Source organism: Dromaius novaehollandiae, chromosome 24 (assembly GCF_036370855.1).
Source record: "Dromaius novaehollandiae isolate bDroNov1 chromosome 24, bDroNov1.hap1, whole genome shotgun sequence".
Taxonomy (NCBI): domain Eukaryota; kingdom Metazoa; phylum Chordata; class Aves; order Casuariiformes; family Dromaiidae; genus Dromaius; species Dromaius novaehollandiae.
The window spans coordinates 8703252-8722660 of NC_088121.1; the positions used below are offsets into that span (position 1 = coordinate 8703252).

Consider the following 19409-nt stretch of genomic DNA (forward strand, 5'->3'; position numbering starts at 1 on the left):
GGACCAGGTCTGGGGTGAGGAGGTGGTACAAGAGGGACTCACCAGCATTTTGGGAGGCAGAGATGGACGGACAGACCTGAGCCTGGAGACAGCTCCTCCCAGATGGGCGGACAGACAAGCATTCAGTGCAGGAAGGATTGGAAAGAGCTATCTCTGAACAAACTGACCAGAGGGGAGAAAATACAAGAGCACTGGGCTGGGGACAGAGCAAGGGAACCAGAGAAACCTGCACCGGGACGGCCTGAAGGAGACAGTACAGCCACAGCAAGGCAGAGCTCTTCACCTTCCCTGAGCTGAGCAGTGTCCCAGCCTGTCAGTGCCACAGCCGGTGGCACCCCGTGGTCCCTCGGATCACCGAGACACGGCTAATGGGAACAGTCTGCCCTCTGTCCCTATCTCTGAACTATCCTCCACACCTCGGCGTGCAAACAGTTGGCTGCTGACGCCGGTCAGGGCTCACCACGCACAAGTCCCCCTCTGCCGTTACGCACGTCGCGCCATTTGCCCCGCTTTTCCTGCTGGGCCTTCCAAGCAGAGAGCTCCAATTGCCTTTTGAAGATAATGTCTCGGATGCCAAATCCCCAGTTCCCACCGTTAGTGGTTAGTTAAATGATTCAGAAATTTGTTTTCAGGGAGTAATTGAGCTTACGATGTGGCTTTTCTGAGTGTTTGCCTAGGAAAGCTTGTTCTCAAGAGAGCGCGTTGGAGCAAATGCATTTCAAACTGTAATTGAATATTTGTGGTCATTTGTTTGGGCGGTATCTGCCCAGCACTTGCAAGGCGACTTCATTCATTCACACCCGAAAGCGCATTGGGATCCAGGAGCAGCATTTGTCCTAGCTGCGTTGAGGGTTACACTTAGATCTGGCTGTTCTGCAGCCGCGCGGTACCAGGCCGGGCTGGCTCAAGGAGGTAGCGAGCTCTCGAAGCATTTGGGGCCACGTGCTGCATGCACATGGGATCACTAACTCAGCCCTTCAGGTGCTGACACCATAGCAAAGAGCAAGAAAGAGCTTCTCATGAATAGGATCCAAAACTGGTCCAGCAGCCTGGCCTGCTCCTCATCCCCCAGCAAACAGCCATTCACTTTGGGTCCATTAAGCACGGACAGCTTAGAAGCTGGCTAAATCAAGGTGAGGACTCCTAGTTGCAAGGAGGAGACTCCTTTCATCTCCCTGGTCCAGCCACAGCAGATCCCTCCTGAAGCTTTTGAGCCCTCAAAGCTACTGGCTGACCCCAGTCACTGCCACGCTGAAGAGGGGGAACCGCTCTGCGTGAGCCTGAACCTTTCCTCTCCAAACCAAGACGTTCAGGCTTGCAGCCACCCGTCCCGTCTCCCCAGCTCCCAGGTCTGTGCTGCCTTCTGTCCCACCTCTGCTGCCCAAAATTCATAATCAGCCAAGCATGGCAGCCCCAGGCTGGCTGCGTGGGCAGGATGGCAGCTCCTTGCCCAGCTCCAAGGAGTTGCCCGAGTCAGGGACGGCTCCGGTGACGGGTGAAAGCCCTCAGCAAACAGTGACACATTGGCAGCATGCTTTGCGGTGGTGGCACCGTTCCCAAACTGCCTTGGCAGCCCCACCAGGGAAGGGCTGGCCTGCCTCGTCACGCACGCCAGGCACCTCTGCACCGGTGCCCGGTACGGGTCTGGCAGCCACCAGGCAGTGTGCGCTGGCTCGGGGTGGGACGTGCTTCCAGACACGTCCCAGACCTATATGAGACTTCAGTCCTTGACCTCAAGCACCCGTCCTGCCAGCCAGGATGACTGTGGCCATCAGACCATTCCTTCGGGCTATTCTCAAGGCATACGGTGCTGTGCTGGCTTTTCAGATATGTGTCCTCAGCCAGTCCTCTGCTCAGCATCAGCCTGCTCCTCGTGCTAGCCCAGGTTTGGGCACATGGTGTAGCCACTCCATACCTCTGATCATCCCCAGCAGCTTTTTCTGGACCTTTTCTAGTTCTGCTCCATCCTTTCTGAGAGGAAACGGTCAAACCTGTACAAAGAAACAGTGGATTTTTTGTGGGGTCACAATATGTCCCACCAGACCAAATTTAGGTCCAGCTTCTACCAGCAGCGGTGGGAACTGTACCCAATTATTGCACACTGCTAAAGGAGAGTGACCTGGTCATTCAAACCTGAATCCATCCCTTCTGAGGTGACCAGGCCACTCGCTAAGAATGGCTGGGTTTATTATATACAGAGTCTTAGACTGCCGTAAAACAATGCATTTCGTTTTTCTTAGCTGCCAAGTCTTCAGAAACTGTTCTCGGCCTGATGCTGTTCAATATCTCGAGCAGTGATTTGGAAGAAAGCACTGTATAAACCCATCAAATCACTGCCGGCAGTGTCTCCGGACGAGGGACGAAGCCTGATGGAGTTACAAGCAACGACACAGCCAGGTACATTCCCCACTGCTCTGGACTCCATGGAAACCTGGGCTTAGGGGGGCGTGCATTGACCATGGCCAAATGCCTCTAGGAAGGAAGAATGGGGGTCACACTTACAGGACAGGGTCTTTCCCTCGGAAAGCAGCAGTGCTGAAAGGGCCTTAGGCGGTTGTGGAAATAACATGAGCTGGGCATAAGCTCCCAGGACAAAAGGGGGCTTAGCAGGCAAACAGTCTTGCTGGCTTTAGCAAAGGAGCAGTGAATAGAGGGGAAGCAGCCTATCTCTGTGCGTGGCGGGAGCAAGACCATTGCTGCAATATGGGTGCAGGTCTGTTGTCTGCGTTTCAAAGCAGACGTTGACAACTTGGAGGAAATGCAGGGAGGAGGCGTAGGAACGATTCAAGGTCTAGCAAAGCTGCCTCCAAATGAAAGACAGCAGCCACTTCAGGTTGTCTGCAAGGTTTTCGAGGTGTGGCTTGATCCGCACACCTTAGGCAGGTTTCTGAAAGCAGGCGGCGTTTTAATTCTGCAGAGGGTAGAAGGTGAAATGCCACAAATCCACACCTGAAACAGCACAGATTGCAGCAGGAAAAAACAGTAAAACACAGGAACAACTGACTTGGGAAGCAGGTTGCTTTGCTGCACTCAGGGCTGGGCTGGCCACATCTCTCCCGGAGTTTTGCTCTGGGTTCAGCCAGGGATCTCTGCTGGCCACAGGCTTCTTCAGCAATGTCCTGGCAGCAGGTAAAACCAGAGAGTCAGACCAGTCCCTCCATGCCGTGCTCTCTGCCTTGAAGAGCTCGGGGGAACAGAAAGCACGGGAAGGGGTGCAAGACACAGCGTTGGCCCATCTGATTTTATTGATGGGGCCTTAGATAAAGAGCAGGGCCAGGATTAACGCAGCTGCTGCCCCTGGGCCAACTGCACTACGAGTTTGTCTGCCGGAGCAGAGCAGGGTGCAGCCCTTGAAGCTGCCCACCTTTGTCTGGCAACTGATCCAGAGGCTTGTGTCCCCCCCCGCCTCCGGATACGTGACCCCTCCTGGCCCAGCCTGCTTGCGTGTCTTCTCCGGCTCCTGCTTTTCAGCTGCACGGCCCGAACGTGTCTCTGACGGGCTGGTTTTGGGTGTCTGGAATCCCTCCTGGTATGAACGGGGCTGGGGCTGGTATTCTGACCCTGCAGCCAGCTCCCCGTGCTGTTACCAACCCAGCATGGCCTCAGGTTTCGCAGGGGCCGGGATATCCGAAGTCCAGCCCGCAAGCAGCACCAAGATCTCTCTGCGTTCAGCCAGGGGCTCCTGCGCGAGCAAAATCGGTCCTTGAGGATCAGATGCCAAGAGAAGCCCAGGCAGCATCAGAATATAAGAACCGCTAAGGGAGGAGGCAGAAAGGTCCAGCTCACTCATCCTGTCCTGTCTCATGGCCAGCGGCTGCTGTTAGGAGCTACAGATGAATCTGTCCTCCACGGCTTTATCTGCTTTTTGGACCCTGTATGGGAAAGTATTTCCTTTAGTTTGATTTAAACCGGCTGGCTGACAATCTGTTGTCCTTTAGATCTCGGACTGTTCAAAATAGTGCTCTCTTCTGCCCTATTTTCCTTCAGTCACTCTTTTTCCAGGTGGAAGAGTCCTAACCTATTCCACCCCTCCGGTTCATGGGCTGTGCTGCTGTTGCCTTGCTCTGTACTGCCTCCAATATACTATATACTCTTAAAGATGTGGTGAGCACTAATGCATACCATACCCCAGACATGAGCTTTATACACCTTTTTAATGAAATTTCCCACTTTGTTATTAGTTCCTTTTCTTAAGAATTGCTCCCCCTCCTTTCTTTTTTGTCCATACTGCCTCCAAAATCTCTTTACTTAAAATACACCGCTATGTTTCAGCTCATTTCCCTGGGTTGCTCCTCTGCTTTGTGAAGTCTGCTTCTCAGACAGTTCTTAACTCCTGAGATGACATTTACTTTTACATTGTGATGAACTAGTTTCTTACAAGCTTTTGGTCAGGGAGCTTGTCAGAAGCTTTTGGAAAAGCAAGGACATGTCTTTAAGAGATTCTCCCTTATTTACCCACGCATTTCTTCCTTCAGATAGCTGCGTTTGAGAGGTATCACCTCCACAGCAAAAATCTGTGTTAACCTTCTTCCAGGTTCATATACACAAGCCTCTTCATTTGATCCTTTGTTACAATATTGATCAATTTGCTTGGCGCAGAGGTCAGATTCGCAAACCCTTAGTTTCCTAGGGCACTATTTTTTAAAAACTGGTGTCATATTTGGCAGCTTCCAGTCTTCTGGAACAGAAATTTAGACAACAGGGCCCACATGATACCTGAGTTTGTTGCAGCCCTGGCGAGTGCTGCAGGCCCTGGTGATTGCTTCTGTCCAGTTTATCGGTTTGCTCTGTGACTTTTCAGCTCTGCTCCTCAGCACCAGCCAATTTCTCAGTTCTTTCCTGGGAGGTGATACTGCCAAATCGAGAGAGAGGGAGGGACTTCTGGCACAGTTACGTCCATCTCTTGCAGTGGTGGATGCAAGGCATCTCTCTCCCCAGCCTGCGGATCACTTCTGGTGTGCAAGACGGCATACGGGACCCATCTTATGGAAGAAGGGAAGGTTTCGCACCACTCACTGATCCAGGCAGGGAGTTACGCACCCAGGTGAGCCCCCTGCTCTTGCCTTCCCATAGCTATCACCAGCGCAGAGGCGAGAGGATTTGGCCCATGCCAGGAGAAGCCCCAGCCTGCAGAAAGCCCTTGCTCTGCAGAAAGCCCTTCCTCTGCAGAATGTTTCTTCCCCACCGGCAGGGGTTTAGTGCTGGCCCACCAGCTCCCTGGGAGTAGGGCAGGTGAAGCCAAATACTTTTGCTAATCCCAGCTCCGAAGAGCTGCTCTCAGGTTACAGACGATGTGAATAGGATCTATGTTCCAGGGTGATCAGACTTCCTGGAATTTCTGCAGGACCAGTTATCTGTTCCTGTAACCATCTGCAGCTGAATGTGCTGCTATGGCCCAAGTCCAAAATGCCCCCATCTCTTCAGAGCCCGATCCAATATCTTTGGGTGAAGCACGGCTGGCAGCAGGAAAACTACGCTGCCGCTTCACACGTGGGTCTCCGTTATCGAACGACCAGAGCACCTCGGAAATCCGATCTCAGCAGCCTTCAACAGCCCAGATGAGAAGAGACAAAGAGCCCCTCGGCCACCGGACGTGCAAAATGTGACTCCTTAACTTAGAATCAGCCACAACCCGACACTGCCTTCGCAGATTCATTTAGGGTTGACACAGCTCCCCAGCATCACCAAGAGCTTGCAGCACTTCTGAAATGTCCCCACATCGTCCCTGCCCCTGGAGGAGTGTCTCAGATGAGGAGGAATCCTCACGTTGCAGCCTGCTCCCCTCCTAATAGTGCTGATGCCTCTTTTTGGACGTCTTGAGATGTCCAGGGCTGGACAGACGGTGGGGTATTGTCCCTTGCATGGGGCTCACCACTAAAGTGAAGGGCAATGAGCAAACAGCTCAGCTCAGGTGAATCCAGCCAGTGAACTTCACTCTACACCACTTGTCAAAGATGCCGCAGTCTGGCACTGCAAGGCAAACCACAGCTTTTTTGCCCCATCACTAGCTGTCCAGGGGCATCCTTGTGCTGGCTTTCTAGGCAGAGCAGAGAAGACCTCAAGGCCTTCAGGCATCGCTGCAGGACTTGGAGGCCACAGAAGGCATGTGTACCCTGTCCATCCTCTGCTGTTGCTGATCAGGCAGCTTTCAAGTCCCTGAGCACCTCCTCTGTCTTCTTCACTCCTGGTTAAATCTTTTTTTAGGCCATGGTCACTCCACAGGCTACAACAGTGGAGCCACGTTGTGCTTGTAGGAGCTCAGCAGATGCAGCTATGGTGCTTAAATGGCACGGCTTGGACAGGCAGAATAAAACCTGCTGTGTCCCCACGCAAGTTGCTTTGCTAGCTTCACACAGCACATGCCTCTCAGTGCGGTAGCCAGACTTGGGCCTCATGCTCCCAACAGCTGCCCAACTGTTCGGCGTCGTGTCCTCACACTGACCCCGTCTGTGTCCCTCCCCGTCCTATCTTCCCAGCCTTCCTCCCTGCTCATTTCCCTACTGCCATCTCCAGAAAGGGATGCAAGGAAGGAGGGTCCCTCGTGAAAGATGCTGTCCAGCCGGCAGGCCATCTCCCTGCCCTGGGCCTCACCACCTATGGATCTGGTAGTGTTGCAGTTAATGCAGGACATACTTGCTCTTCAGCATCTTGGTGCATTCTTGTTGCCTTAGTAAGGGATGGAGCAGTAGGGATACACAATGCAGATCTCCTGGGGAAAAAAAAAAAGCTGTTTGTGGCTTTTCATCTGCAGTTAGGACCTTTCCGAGATCCAGCCAGGGCGAGGGCTTGTCAGCCTCTGAAATAGGAAGTGAGAGGGCAGGCACAGTGCTGGCCCTGCTTGCCAGTCTTCATGCATTTGCAGGGGGTTGAGATGATGCCACACCAGGCTTTAAAGTCTGTTTACGTCCAGAGCTTTTTCTGGACTAGGAATCCCATTCAGAGAAAAAAAAAGTTCTTCTGGCATCCCCATCCCTCACTCTTAGGACCATGGCTCACAAGACTAAGCCAGGTATTTCTACTACAGATTATGCCTCCCTTCAACCATAAGATGTTTCCAAGACGGTGAGACAAAATACTAATACTTACTCTCTTCAGCGGCTCAGAGGCACCCAGCTAATCTCTGGAAAGGTTTGCAGCCCTGAAGAGTCCCAAAGAGCCAACAACCTGTATAATAAAGTACAGGGACACCAGAGGGCAATCAGGCTGAGCAATTAGAAGCACTCAGTGATCTCTGATAGGTTTGACATGGGCAGGAGTCAACCAACCATAAGTATAGGAGATGGTGTGGTTGGCTGTGGGCAGAGCCCAGCTGATTTCACTCCCTGGGGAGGGGGCTGGCAGGGGTGGGAATAGTATCTGCTGCGTTCATGACAGGGTGAGAGGTGCTTCCAATTTCATTTTCCATCTGAGCATCCAGACTCTCTAGATTTCTTACAGGAATGTGCCAGCAGTGGGGGACATGTCCCTGCAAAGGTTTCTGCTATCCAGCAACGGATATCAGCTGAGAACCAAAGGCTCCAGGATGTCCACGTGCTCAGACCTGAACACCCAGTTGCAGCAAATGGTCTCTCTATAATCAGAGATGGAAGAGCTCCTAAAGGAGAGGTCAGAAACACTGACTTGAGTATCACCATGATCTGGGAGCTGGATGGATATGAGAAACCAGTGTCAAAGCGATCCTGACCAGAAACCAGCACCGCCAGGTCCACACGTGAACCTGCAGCTACACAACACTCTGTGGCTTCTGCTGGCCCATGAATTTGCCTCTTTCTCTTCCCATCTGAAAGACTGAGTAGGAATTGCTGCCAGGGAACCAGGGAAAGGATGTCCTCTTTACTCTGTTTCCCCAGGCATCCACAGGAGCAGCCCTGACTGCTGCACATCTCCGGTCTTTGCAGCTACCACATACATGCTCTCACGTGTCCCTGGGAACACGTCTGGGCGCCCACGGATCGGCACTAGTATCTGCCTGACAGCACATCACGCTAACCAGCCTGTCCTTTCGTGACAAACACTGTGCAGTGCTTCATGCACTAACGGATGGCAATCAACCAGGAGAAAAATAACAGAAAATACTGTGGAACGAGCATCACTTTGATCTGCATTTCCTGCTCCTCAGCAAAGCACGTCTCTTGCCAAGCCTTGCAGGGAAGAAAACACTTCTGCGTGGGAGAAGCTGTCTGGCAATAACAACCTCAGCAAGATGAGTTTTATAGATCTGAAGGCAGCACATCCTCAGTATTTCATGTGGCTCAAGCTAAGTGCCTCAGAAGTCACTCAGTGTCTGTGTCCTCCGTGAAACCTGCTCTCCCTGGCATCTACCTCCTGGGCTGCTCCAGGGGCAGTAAGGAGGACATGAGACTTGGGCCCCGCAGCCAGCTTTGCTGTCCTTTTCCACCCCTATTCTGCTACTTGGTAGTGAAATAAAATGTCAAATGTGGGACCACAGGTGTAGCTCACCTGGAAGAGTGTCTGCCCTTCTACACACCGCTGGCCAACGCGCACAGGAGATAACGGGTTGCTGCAGCTGCCAGGTCCCACCATCCTGCGAGGGCTCTGTGTGCTCCTCCTGAGAGAAAACCACATGTAAGGAAGCTGAAAACACCTTATCGGAGGCACCGCAAGCCAAAAGGAGGGGATTTGGCACTGCAGCCAGCAAGCCTAAATTCGGGCACCATTCCGGATGCCCGGTCCATGCATCAGGCAGAGGTGGAGGAAGAAGGGCAACATGAAGAAACATGCACAAATCGTTCTCAGGGCAGAGCAGGCTGAGAAGGCCCTCCTGAACACCACCACCTCCCCGTGCAGTGCAACGCTCCCTCGAAGCCCTTCTCTGCTGGGCGGCATAGCAGCTACGGGCCGGGGCCGGGGCCGCCGCGCGGGAGGCAGAGCCGAGGGAGCGGAGAGGGGTTTCTAGGAGAGCTCCAGCCTCGCCGTTGCAATCTGGCTCCCGGGGAGCTGCCTGTGTCCTGAGGAATGTGGCTCTTGACTGAACTCCAAAAGCTTTTGCAAGCCTTTCAATCCCAAACACAGAGCTTGAAAAGGGGTGAGTGCCCCCGCCGAGGGGAGAGCGCTGGGGTGGGATTAGAGCGGGCCCTAACACAGCGCTTTCAGCAGCGGTGTCTGAGCAGCGCCGGGAGAGGTCAGGATTAGGGGAAATCCTTTCAGACCAAAGAGGAGTTAAGCAGTTCCCTCCTTGCATGCACAGGGGGGACACCACCGAATCTCTCCGCTGCAAAAGGCTGTGTTGGGGGCAGGAGGCAAGGGGCAGCCTTTGTCCCTTTGATTCAAAGCAGAGGGCAATTAGGTGATGGACTTAGAGCCCAGGGAGTACTGCTCCCTGCCTCCGCAGGGATCTCTCCCTCTTTCTCTGCTTTCTTTCATCCCCTGCCCCATCTCCTAAATCCATCTGCGCTAGGCCTTTAATTGAATTAGCCCAGCACCTTTCACTGGGAACAACTTAAGACGATTTCAATACACAGTGCGGTTGCTCTTTGCAGCCCCAGCCAGGTTTTGACAGCAGCCTCAGGACCAAGTTTGACACGGAGCTGAGATGATTTATTCTGGGTGCCTCTCGTATCCAAGTCAAGAAACGGTACGTAGTCGGGCTGAGTGGGTTGGACACCAATAAATACTTCATCCGTTGCCCCCAGGAGCACGTGGGCTGGGTTGCAGAGCACGGCACGGGGACAAGACCTGACCAACAGGGAAGCAAAGAAAAACCTGAGCAGGGAAAGTGTGTCTGGGATAAACCCCTCTGCACCGTCATGCTGAGACATTGCAAATCCCTGAGTATTCCTTGTCCCATCCCAGGGCTGCCCTCCCTTGTGTAAGGCCCTGCCAGCCATCTCTTTGGGTCTGCAGTCTGTATTTCTAGGCAAAAAGCCAAGATTTAGCAGGATTCAGGCATTTTTGCCCTCACATGCTGCCTTTCTTTCCATGCCCTTGCTGTCTTTGCTGCCTGCCCTTCCTACGTGCCACTTCCCTGTTCCAACTGTGTTTTAAGCTAAATATTCACATTACTCATTTACAGCCACTGTCATTTGCAGAAGGCCTGTGGCATGGGACACTGTGCAAATGTCTCTCTGTCTGGCCCCTGGACCCTGCTTAGGCTGGAAAGTACAGACAAGGGAAACCCAGCGTCACATCCAGGGTAAAGCAATGAACACTACCCAAGATCTACAGAGGAAAATAATGCAGAGGCTTCACACCTGAGGTACTGCAGGTGCTCTTAAAAAAAAAAAACAGCTTCTGGAGCCCTGTGACAACCTGGAATCACAGTTTTCATGAAAAACTTATCTCTGGTCTTTGTGGGAAAACAGAGCCTGAAAATAGGAATCAGAAAGGGATAACCTCTGGTCTCTGCAGCTCTGAGGACCTGCCGAGGGCACATCTGGTAGCACAGAGCCTGCCCCATCTCAGCACACAGGTCTCACATCTCTTATCACACCCCTGTAGGGACCATCCTGAGAAAACTGTGCTTACGGATAGATGGATTTCAACCCAGATGGACCCATGTACTGCAACAACATGTAAGACTCATGTCTTTCTGTTGGCTTGTGATTTCAGGATACTTTATAGCAGCCGTGAGATAGGTGTGTCAGCAATCCCTATGGAGACAGCTGGTGAGGAGGTGGGCTGTGAACATGAGTCTGTCCGGATGGGTTTGCATGCAAATCTGGGCTACTCCAGGCCCATCCACTCAAAGACAAGCCTGTCGAGACAGCCTCTAAATTGCAAATGTTCCTACCCTGACTTATGTGTTGCCTACAGGGGATTTATGTAGCAGCTTTACCAAAGGGAGAGTGATACCAAACACTCAGCCCCACACTGCCTTCTCCACATTTGCCATATTCCTTGTCTGGCAGCATTTAATAATGGATGTACCACAACCCGGGGTAGATATGGGGTGCCCAGTCCACATAAGAGACAAACCTCTCTGTGCTTGGAGCCCAATTCCTGCTCTTATTTAGCTGAGGACAGCTGTTTTGGAGGTGCTTGCTCAAGACCTGGAATGAAGCGGCTGTAGCTGTTCACCTGGGAATAGCCCAAACCAGCTCTGTGTCCAGCACCAGCCCCAGGTCAGCTCTGAGAGGCCAAGGGCCCTGCAGAGGCAGGGAAGCAGTTCCATATGGCTCAGAAGAAGCCATCTGGTCTTTATCCGGAGATTTCTCCCCGACTGCTACTTGCATTCATCTCTGGGAGCTGGTTACATGGAAGCTCTGAGGATATTTTTCATAAAAAGGGGTGCAAGGGCTCCACGAGCAGGTAAACAGGACTGTGCAATTAATCATCCCTTTCACAGGCTGAAACCAGCAGTTTCTTCATCCCAGCCCAGAGCTGGGATAAGGAAATCTTTCATCCCTATTCCAGGCTCAGCTGTGTGGTCCTGCGTGCCGCTCCCCAGTCCCCGTGGCCCCAGGGAGCCAGGCAGCGGGAGGGGGCAGTGCCAGAAGGTGGGTGGCTATAACAGGAGCATCTGCAAGTCTTATCATACAGATGCTATAATGGGGAATGACACACGGGTCTCTGGAGAGGTTTAGGGCTGTCTCCCCGTGCACCCAGTTGCAGCTGTGCTATCTGCTCCTCTGCAGCTCCTGCAGTGGGGTCGTGGTGGGCTCTCCCAGGCACAGGCACCTTGGCTGTCTGGGCTTGCAGCGTGACCCAGGCCCAGGGTTAAGGACACTGGTGCCCCCGGGGGTCAGGACAGTTTGGAGCCTGATGGCTGTGCCAGGCACAGCAATAAAGAAGGCTCTCAAAACTCAGGAATGAAAGGAGAGCGGGCAGTTGTTCCTAAAGAGCCCAAGAGACCAGGTGTGACGGGGTACCCAGGGAAAGCATCACGATGGGGAACCTCGATCTGAATTTATGGTCTTTGGAGAGCACAGCTGGAGGGTAAGAGTAGGACATGTGGGAACACAGAGGGCAATGTGGGGAGAAGGGACTCAAAGCACAGCTGGCCTGTGCCCTCAAGGATGGAGAAGATCCCCTCAACCCTTCCTTTTCTCTTAGTGTAGCTGTGTGAGAGCCAAAGGCAATCATACCTTGAAGGAAATGCGGAAAACACAGCAGATTTCAAGGGATTTCACTCTCCTCCTACCAAAGGGTTGTTTCCCTGTTTCCTCAGAGGCCAGGATGCACGGTCCAGCATTTGTCCTGCCACCCAAGAGAGAGCAGGGGCATCTCACCCCACCTCCGGCCCGGCCTCCTCCCGGCACCTTGGCCGGCACTTTGGTGGTTTGGCTGGAACCTGAAGGTAAAGAACAGAAATGTTAAAGTGCAGCAGAGGCAGTCGGACAGCAAAGACTGAGGCACGGCTGGTCCTTCCTTGAGTTTAGCAGCCTGACACCATCCTACTGCCACCATATGGCATTTAGGAGGAGTTTTCCATGTGACAGATCAACATTTGCAGAGATGGAGGAATAGTCAATATACCTGAAGAGCCAGTCATGACTTGAGCAGTCTGGGGAAAACATGCACAATTGCCTGCCATGGCATAAGCAGTGAATCAGCCCAGGTTTGTTATTGCTGTGTTTATCACAGGAAGGCTATAGGATCTGTAAGAGCCCATCTTATACAAAGATGAAGCATAACTCCACTTCCTGTCCCTCTACACATGCTCCCAGCTGCTGGAGAACCTCACCCATGCAAAGGAGTTTTAGCTCCAGTCCATTTTCCCCGTCTTGATATATTTAATTTAATGCACAGTTTGGAATTGCACTGAGTAATTACAGATGCATAAACTGCAGGTTACATCTGTAGCTGAACTGCTTGTGATTTGCAAGGCAGCAAGTGTACAAGTGAAGAACACTCAGCACAAGCAATTTGCAAGTCATTTTCCATGATAAACTACAATATTGTACAAAAATGTAGGTCAGAAGAGCCCTCTGGGGGTCTCTAGTCCAACCCTCTGCTCAAAGTGGGGCTAAATTTGAATTTATATCAGCATGCTCAGCACCTTCTCTGGCTGAGTGCTGAAAATCTCCGAGGATGGAGGTTTTTGGCCACAGCCTCTCTGGGCCTGTCTTGTGCTTGGCCTCTTTCAGGATGAAATTTGTCCTTAAGCCCTATCAAAATTTCTCAAGGTGCAACATGACAGCTGCTACTGTCCCTTCTCTGTGCCCCTGAGTTGGCTCTGCCTTCTCTACAGACATCTTTATGTAGTGGCAGATGCAGTTGGATCCCCCTTGGTCTCCTCTTATCCCTGCTTAGCAAACCTGGTTCCTTCTGCCTCTCCTCATACAGCACGTGTTCCAGCCCCCAGCCATCCCTGTGGCCCTCGGTTGGACTCCCTCCAGTTTGTAGGCACATTTCTGTTATAGAGCAGCCCAAAACTTGGCACGGGATCCAGATGTGACCTCACCAGTGCCACACAGGAGGTAGTAATTCCTTCTCGTGATCCTGCTGGCTGCACACTTCCCGACGCAGCCCGGCATGCTCTTTGCCTTCAAGGCTGCAAGGTTGCATTGCTGGCTCATATGCAGATCTTCCTCTGCCGTTTGGCCCCAGCCTCCCCTATTGCCTGGGGTTATTCCATCCCAGATACCAGAATTTGCATTTGCCCTGAACCTCATGGGTTTTCTGCCATCCCATTTCTCCAGCATGCTGTGATCCCCCTCAATAGCAGCTCTGGCATCCAGCGTATTCACCACTTCCCTTAATTTGGTTTCACCCACAAACTTGCTGAGGTTGCATTTCCTCCCCTCATCTAGGTCACAGCAACCCAGGACATCTTCACCTTATGCTCCCAAATAGAAAAAATAGAGGTTTCTCCAGAAAATAGGCCTGTGATTTTGGCCACGCATAGCACTGGTCAGCGCGTTGCCCAGCTGTGCCTTTGGAGGGTGGAGACGGGACGGTTTCAGCGGGCGGTGGGCAAGCTGGCTCCTGGGTGAAGCAGCTATCCGAGTGCTCCATGCTGCTGAGCTCCTGGCAGCCCGAATCCCAGATAGTGGCTTTCTTCCTCTGTTCTTAACTTCCTTGCACCTTTCTGTCAGCACTTTGTCCCTGCTGGTGTCACACATGATGCCACAGTGCTTGGGAAGAAGATCCTCCCTCGGACGGGAGGATCGGAAGAGCCTGCAGCCAGCACTCACGCAGCCGGCACACGGGTCAGCCCCCGCGTTTGTTGATACGAAGACAGCCCACAAGCACCTAAAAGCCTGCTGCAAAGAAAATAAATCATTCCCACAGGGCATGGATTGCAACGGGGAAGGTGAGACGCTGCAGGAAACGTCTAGCAGGAAAGTGGGAGCTTTCCAAGCCATGCTCACTGCCCTCACGCCGGGGCTGGAGCAGCAGGGAACAGCCCCCACGTCCCAGCCAAGGAGGCTGCAGGGCTGCCGGCGGCGCGAGTCGGTCACAGGCACCGACAGCCGGGCAGCCCACAGCTGAGAGCTGTCAGCCAGCTGCCCGCCCGGGTGGGCCGGACAGCCTGGCTTGGCAGGGAGATCAAGGGCCGGAGGGTGGGAGAGGACAATAGTCCCTTTTGGGGCCGAGCGGGACGGGTCTTTCGGAGGAGAGAGGGCCAGAGCCGGTCAGAGGAGGAGGTTGCACGGGGACTGTGTGACACGACGGGGGAAGCCTTGAAATGCATGGGGGATCTGGGATCTACATAACCTTCCTCTGCCGGCCTGGGCAACAGCGGGATAGCTCTGCCTTCCCACGGCACGGATGCTCGGGGATGGGACAGGCTGCTCCGGGTGAAACGAGGCACCGTAACCCTTGTGTGTCCCGCCGGGATGCTGTGCGGGGGACCCCGATGTGCCTGGGCTGGCCAGGGCTGAGGCTCCGCAAATAACCTCAGAAACAAATGAGGCAGCCAAAACGTGTCACGTAATCGCAGATAAACACATAATCTACTCAGGTTACGCCGGGGGGAAACCACAAACCACGAGCAGACAGGAGAGGAGTAAAACAACAAACAAAAGGGAGAAAGGAAAATCCACCAGGAGAGACCAAAGCAAGGCAGTAAATCACAGGGGTTCCCGCTCTTCTGACGTCTCTGCTGCTCGGGAAAGTTCAGCCAGGATCTCAGCTCTCTCCTTTCCAAGGAGGAGCTTGTAAACCAGGAGGGAGAAGTTCACGCAGGAGCCCCACTGAAAGGCTGGGGCTCTGTGCAGCAGCTCTGTACCCCTGCCCAGTGCACAGGCACGTGGAGAAGCGGGGATTTACCTGCTGGGTTCGGGCCCCCAGAGCCATAGAGAGAGTGGCCAAGATCTAGACTCCAGCAACTGGCTATGCAATTCCCTCTGACTGCAAGAAACTAAAGGTCTCGGCTTTCTAGGCCTCGCACTTTGGAAATAACCAAACTGGTGGAGCGCATCAGCTCGTGCTCCAAAGACCAGATCCCATGGAAAGGAACGAGGGAGGATGCTCTGCCCCAGGCCGAGTCGAGACATCCGCTCTCATCCAGGGAAAACGTTTCAGAACGCATTGCGGTGAAGATGTGCAAGTGCTGTGGAGGAAGAAAACAGCAAGCGTTTCCTCTTTTCCTGCTGGTGCCTCGCGACTGCGCAGCCCCGCGCCAGTCAGCTGAAGCCGTGCGTCCGATTCCCGGATTCGCAGTGAGCGCAGGCACTGGAATGCAGTGGGAGTACAAGCTCCTTTGAACATCCCGGCCACGGCGCGGCCGATGGGAACGTGTCCCCGGAGAGGCCGAGCTGGGAGATAGCCACTGCTATGAGATCTGCCATGAAATCAGTTCCCCGGAACGTTCTGCCAACCAGCCACGGCTTTCCCGGCAGGGATAAACACGCACCAAAACAAGAAGAGTGAAGATTTTGCTTTTCTTCTGAAGACATAGAAATAAATGCAAGACAAAGAATATCTTTGCTCCAGCCCTGCCAGGCTGGGATGAGGGGGAGAGCTTCAGCAGCTCCTTTTGGGAAAGATGTTGAGTGTTGCTCACTGCGAAGGAAAAATCTATCCCAAAAAAGAGTAGCACCACTGAGCTGTTGCTACCTCCTGCCTTGGGCTTTCTCAAGCTCTTCCTATGGTGCAGGTACCTCCTGCACCTGCATAGGCCTGTTTTAGAGTAAGCGATGCTCTTCTAGGACCAGCACCACGGGTGCAGGAGGGCTGCCTAGACCCAACTGCTTTAGACTGTGCCATGGCAACAGGTATAAAAAATACAGAATACGTGAAATATTCCCCAGCCACCAGCCAAACATCCCTTCTGCTAAACGCATGACCTCCCTGCGTTACCAGCTTTCTGTAGAGACCACACATAATGCCCGTGGATAAATCTCCCCTCTCCGGTTTCCGTTTCCATGAGGCCAAACTGCTGGCTCACACCTTCCTCCACTCTTCACGGGGCATCGTGCCCTAAGCGAGAAAAAACACCTGCTGCTCCGCTTTCCTCCCGAGACCCCCACGAGGGACCCCCACCCCCAGCCTCCCACCAGGTCCCCCGCAGCCCAGGCCATGCTGAAGAAGCTCCACCAATGCAGCTGAAGGATGCTCAGAGCAGCAGCACGGAGATGTTTGCGAGAGAGGCCCTTTCTCCACCCACAGAGGGGACTGGAAAGGCACAGCCTTCCCCTGCATGGGCAGCCCCTAAGTGAAGACTCATCACCCTCTTTCCAAGGTCTTGCTTGACCTCCAGCCCAGGTGCAGCCATCCATGGGGCAGGAGATTGGGCCACACAGCCAGGACCATCCCAGCTGGGTTTGAACCCTCTGGGAAACAGAGGCCTGTTGCCATGTGGCGAGGAAGAGGATGTGGAAGGATGCTGAGATGATGGGATGGGCAGACCTAGGAGAACTGGGCACAGGGCTGGGGAAAGGGGGAGAATTGTGCCGGTGGACTGGGACCCCAGAATTAAAGCTGGAGACAGTCAAAGGCAGGCTGGGACCATCTGGTTGACAAAGTACTAGAGGTGACCAATGGGTCCCCTGAGCCTACACAACAGCCACTGGTGGCAGAGGAGGTGACAGGAGTTGGTGGCTGGGAATGGGGCTGCCACATCCCCCGTGCACATGAGGGCAGACAGGCCCTGGGTGTAAAGCTGGGGTGCAGGGTGGCACTGGAATATCTCCCGAGTGAAGCTCACAAGGCCAAGGACAACCCAGACCTTTCTTCATCACTGGCCTTTGCTGAACTGCTCAGAAACAGCTGTGAGCAACACACCTTCAAACAACCAGGCTGAGCCCCTTCACAGCCTAAATCCAGCCCAGAGGGGCTGCAGAGACTGTGACCCCCCCCCCCCCAGCTGCCCCATGGTGTGGGGCACAGGGAACACGGGGCATGAGGAGCAGACAGGTGGGGACATGATGCTGTGATAGGCATGGGGTCTACCTCCACTTTCTCAGCCCCAAGCCAAGCAGATGCCCCCAAGTCCTGCTGAGACCAGGAACTCAACAGGACCCACAAATTGGAGACAGAGCCATGTTAGCACAAAGCAAAATGCAAGAACAAGACAAACAGAAAGGGTCAAACTCCAAAACACCCGCCAGGGTCCAGTGCCTACCTGCAGTGGGTGGAGTGGTCCAGGCCCCTCAGAGGAGGGCTGGAGGGGGGCATCCCACGGAGCCTCCCCGCGCGTTGTCCTGGAGGGCTGGGAAAGCCTCGGCTCACACATGCCGCCCGGAGCAGACTCTCAGCTCACTTCCACCTGTTTCCGATAAGCTCGCTAATCCAGCCCCATAATGATTCTTTATTAATGGATGCTGCTGTCTTCATTACATGCCTTAATTAGTGTTTTGTGAGCAAATTCAAGGGGATAAGAAGCGTGTCACATTTTCCAACGGGGGGTTTGCACACAGCTACCAAAATAACTCTGTCTGTGAAGCCAGAGTTCCTGTTTCACCCTGCCCATGAGCCGTCGTGGCGAGAGCCGTTTCTGCCTAATCCGCCAGGCAGGCTGGGCGAGCTGAACTGCTGTGCGCTGCCGGCCTCCCCTCCCTTCCTCCCTGGCTGGGCTCGCTGAGCTCCCGCAAGCCAAGATGAATTTCAGTCATGCACAGACTTGACGAGAGATTTGTCACCGGGAATCAAAAATCCTGGAGAAGCCCAGACTGCTGTCCTGCTCCCAGGACCGCTCTCCTCCCAGCGCACTGTGTCTGGGGATGGGGATGGAGGGGATCCAGGGCTTGTGCACGGTACCTGCTGATGGATATTGCTCCAGCCAGTGGCTCAGACTTAAAATGTGAGTGGGTCCTCTGAGAGAGTCCCAGCCTCCTTGAAGAGATGGTAAAATATTGGATTCTGCTTTCTCCTGGCTGGGGGGCTGGAGTGAGCCAGCAAAGCCCTGGCACGAGATCCACGAGGACACCAGGGACCTGCTAAACCACATCCACATGCAGAGCAGAACCAGGGCATCACTAGCCTTCCCACTCCTCAAATGGGTTCAGGGAGATTGGCAGCAGCTGGGCACAAGCAGGCAGGGCTGCTGGGAATGGGATCTGGCACAGCGAGCCCTCAGCTCCACCCGAAAGGGAAAAGAGCCAAAGCAGCTTGTTAATGTGACCAGCAACGCTGCTGCCCGGGCAGGAAGTGTCCTCCCATGGCACAGCCCGTTCTTGTACCAGCACCCCAGGGCGAGGGCCCCTCCTGCCCCTTGCTTACATGGGACCGTGCTGCTGTCCCATGCGGGGACAAGGTGCAGTGCACGAAGCATCCTGCCTGGCTTCCTGGGGCTCAGCACCATCACTGCACCCCGGAGCAGCACCGAGCTTGCAAGCACAGCTGGGTGGCTGGGAGAGAGGCAGCTCGCAGGTCAGGAAGCCCTTCAGCAGCTTCACCAGTCCCTGACCCAGGTCTGCAAACCGTCTTCGTCCTGATATGTGCCAATTCACACAAAACATCCGGTCTGGGAGTCAGGAGATCTCCTGAGCGTCTCCATTCTCATCTTAAAATTGGTGTGCCATCGTGCCCAAGCTGATTGCAGTCACGGCCCAAGCACGTCCTTGGAGAATCTTTGGGGCCTCTCCTGGCTTATGCCCGATCCAAGGCTCCCAGCAGATCCAGAATAATCTCCTGCAAGAAGGACTCAGGGGAGCTGGGAGCTCTCCGCACCGGTAGGCAGGTTTGTCCTGACGCCTGTCAGCCTAGGGACGTCAACCCACAGGACAGAGAGGGGACATGAGTGCTCACCATTTCCCCAGGTGCTGCAGTCAGCCCCTCCTCCATTAACCCCTTGACACCCTCACAGATGCATTTCGGTTCCCAGTCGGGCTTTCTCACTTTCCCCCCGAGAGTGAAATGAACCAAAACTTGCCCCTTCGTCATGGCTCTGAGGAGAATTTAATTCCAAGGTTCAAAGCTTCCCGATCCCTCCCAGATAAAAGGGTGATCAGCAAAAGGAGATGAGCTGGTTAATAAAAGCCAAAGAAGAAAGCAGGACAGAAGGGCTGGGCCTATAGAGCAAAACCCAGCAGGAGAGAAGCAGCTTTTCTCCACGCAAGCCT

At 53.9% G+C, this 19409-nt stretch overlaps 1 long non-coding RNA gene across 1 annotated transcript in view; it reads right to left on the reverse strand.

The window, feature by feature from the left end:
- Nucleotides 1-724: 724 nt before the first annotated feature.
- The window catches only part of LOC112988483 (uncharacterized), a 45748-nt gene continuing 27063 nt past the window's right edge, over nucleotides 725-19409 (reverse strand). Inside the window, exons 7-12 of the long non-coding RNA XR_003260547.2 lie at nucleotides 12045-12250; nucleotides 9444-9696; nucleotides 8461-8569; nucleotides 7087-7164; nucleotides 3005-6709; nucleotides 725-2911 (exon numbers count right to left, since the gene is read on the reverse strand). This is a non-coding gene — a long non-coding RNA (uncharacterized LOC112988483). The remainder of the gene's footprint in view (nucleotides 2912-3004; nucleotides 6710-7086; nucleotides 7165-8460; nucleotides 8570-9443; nucleotides 9697-12044; nucleotides 12251-19409) is intronic.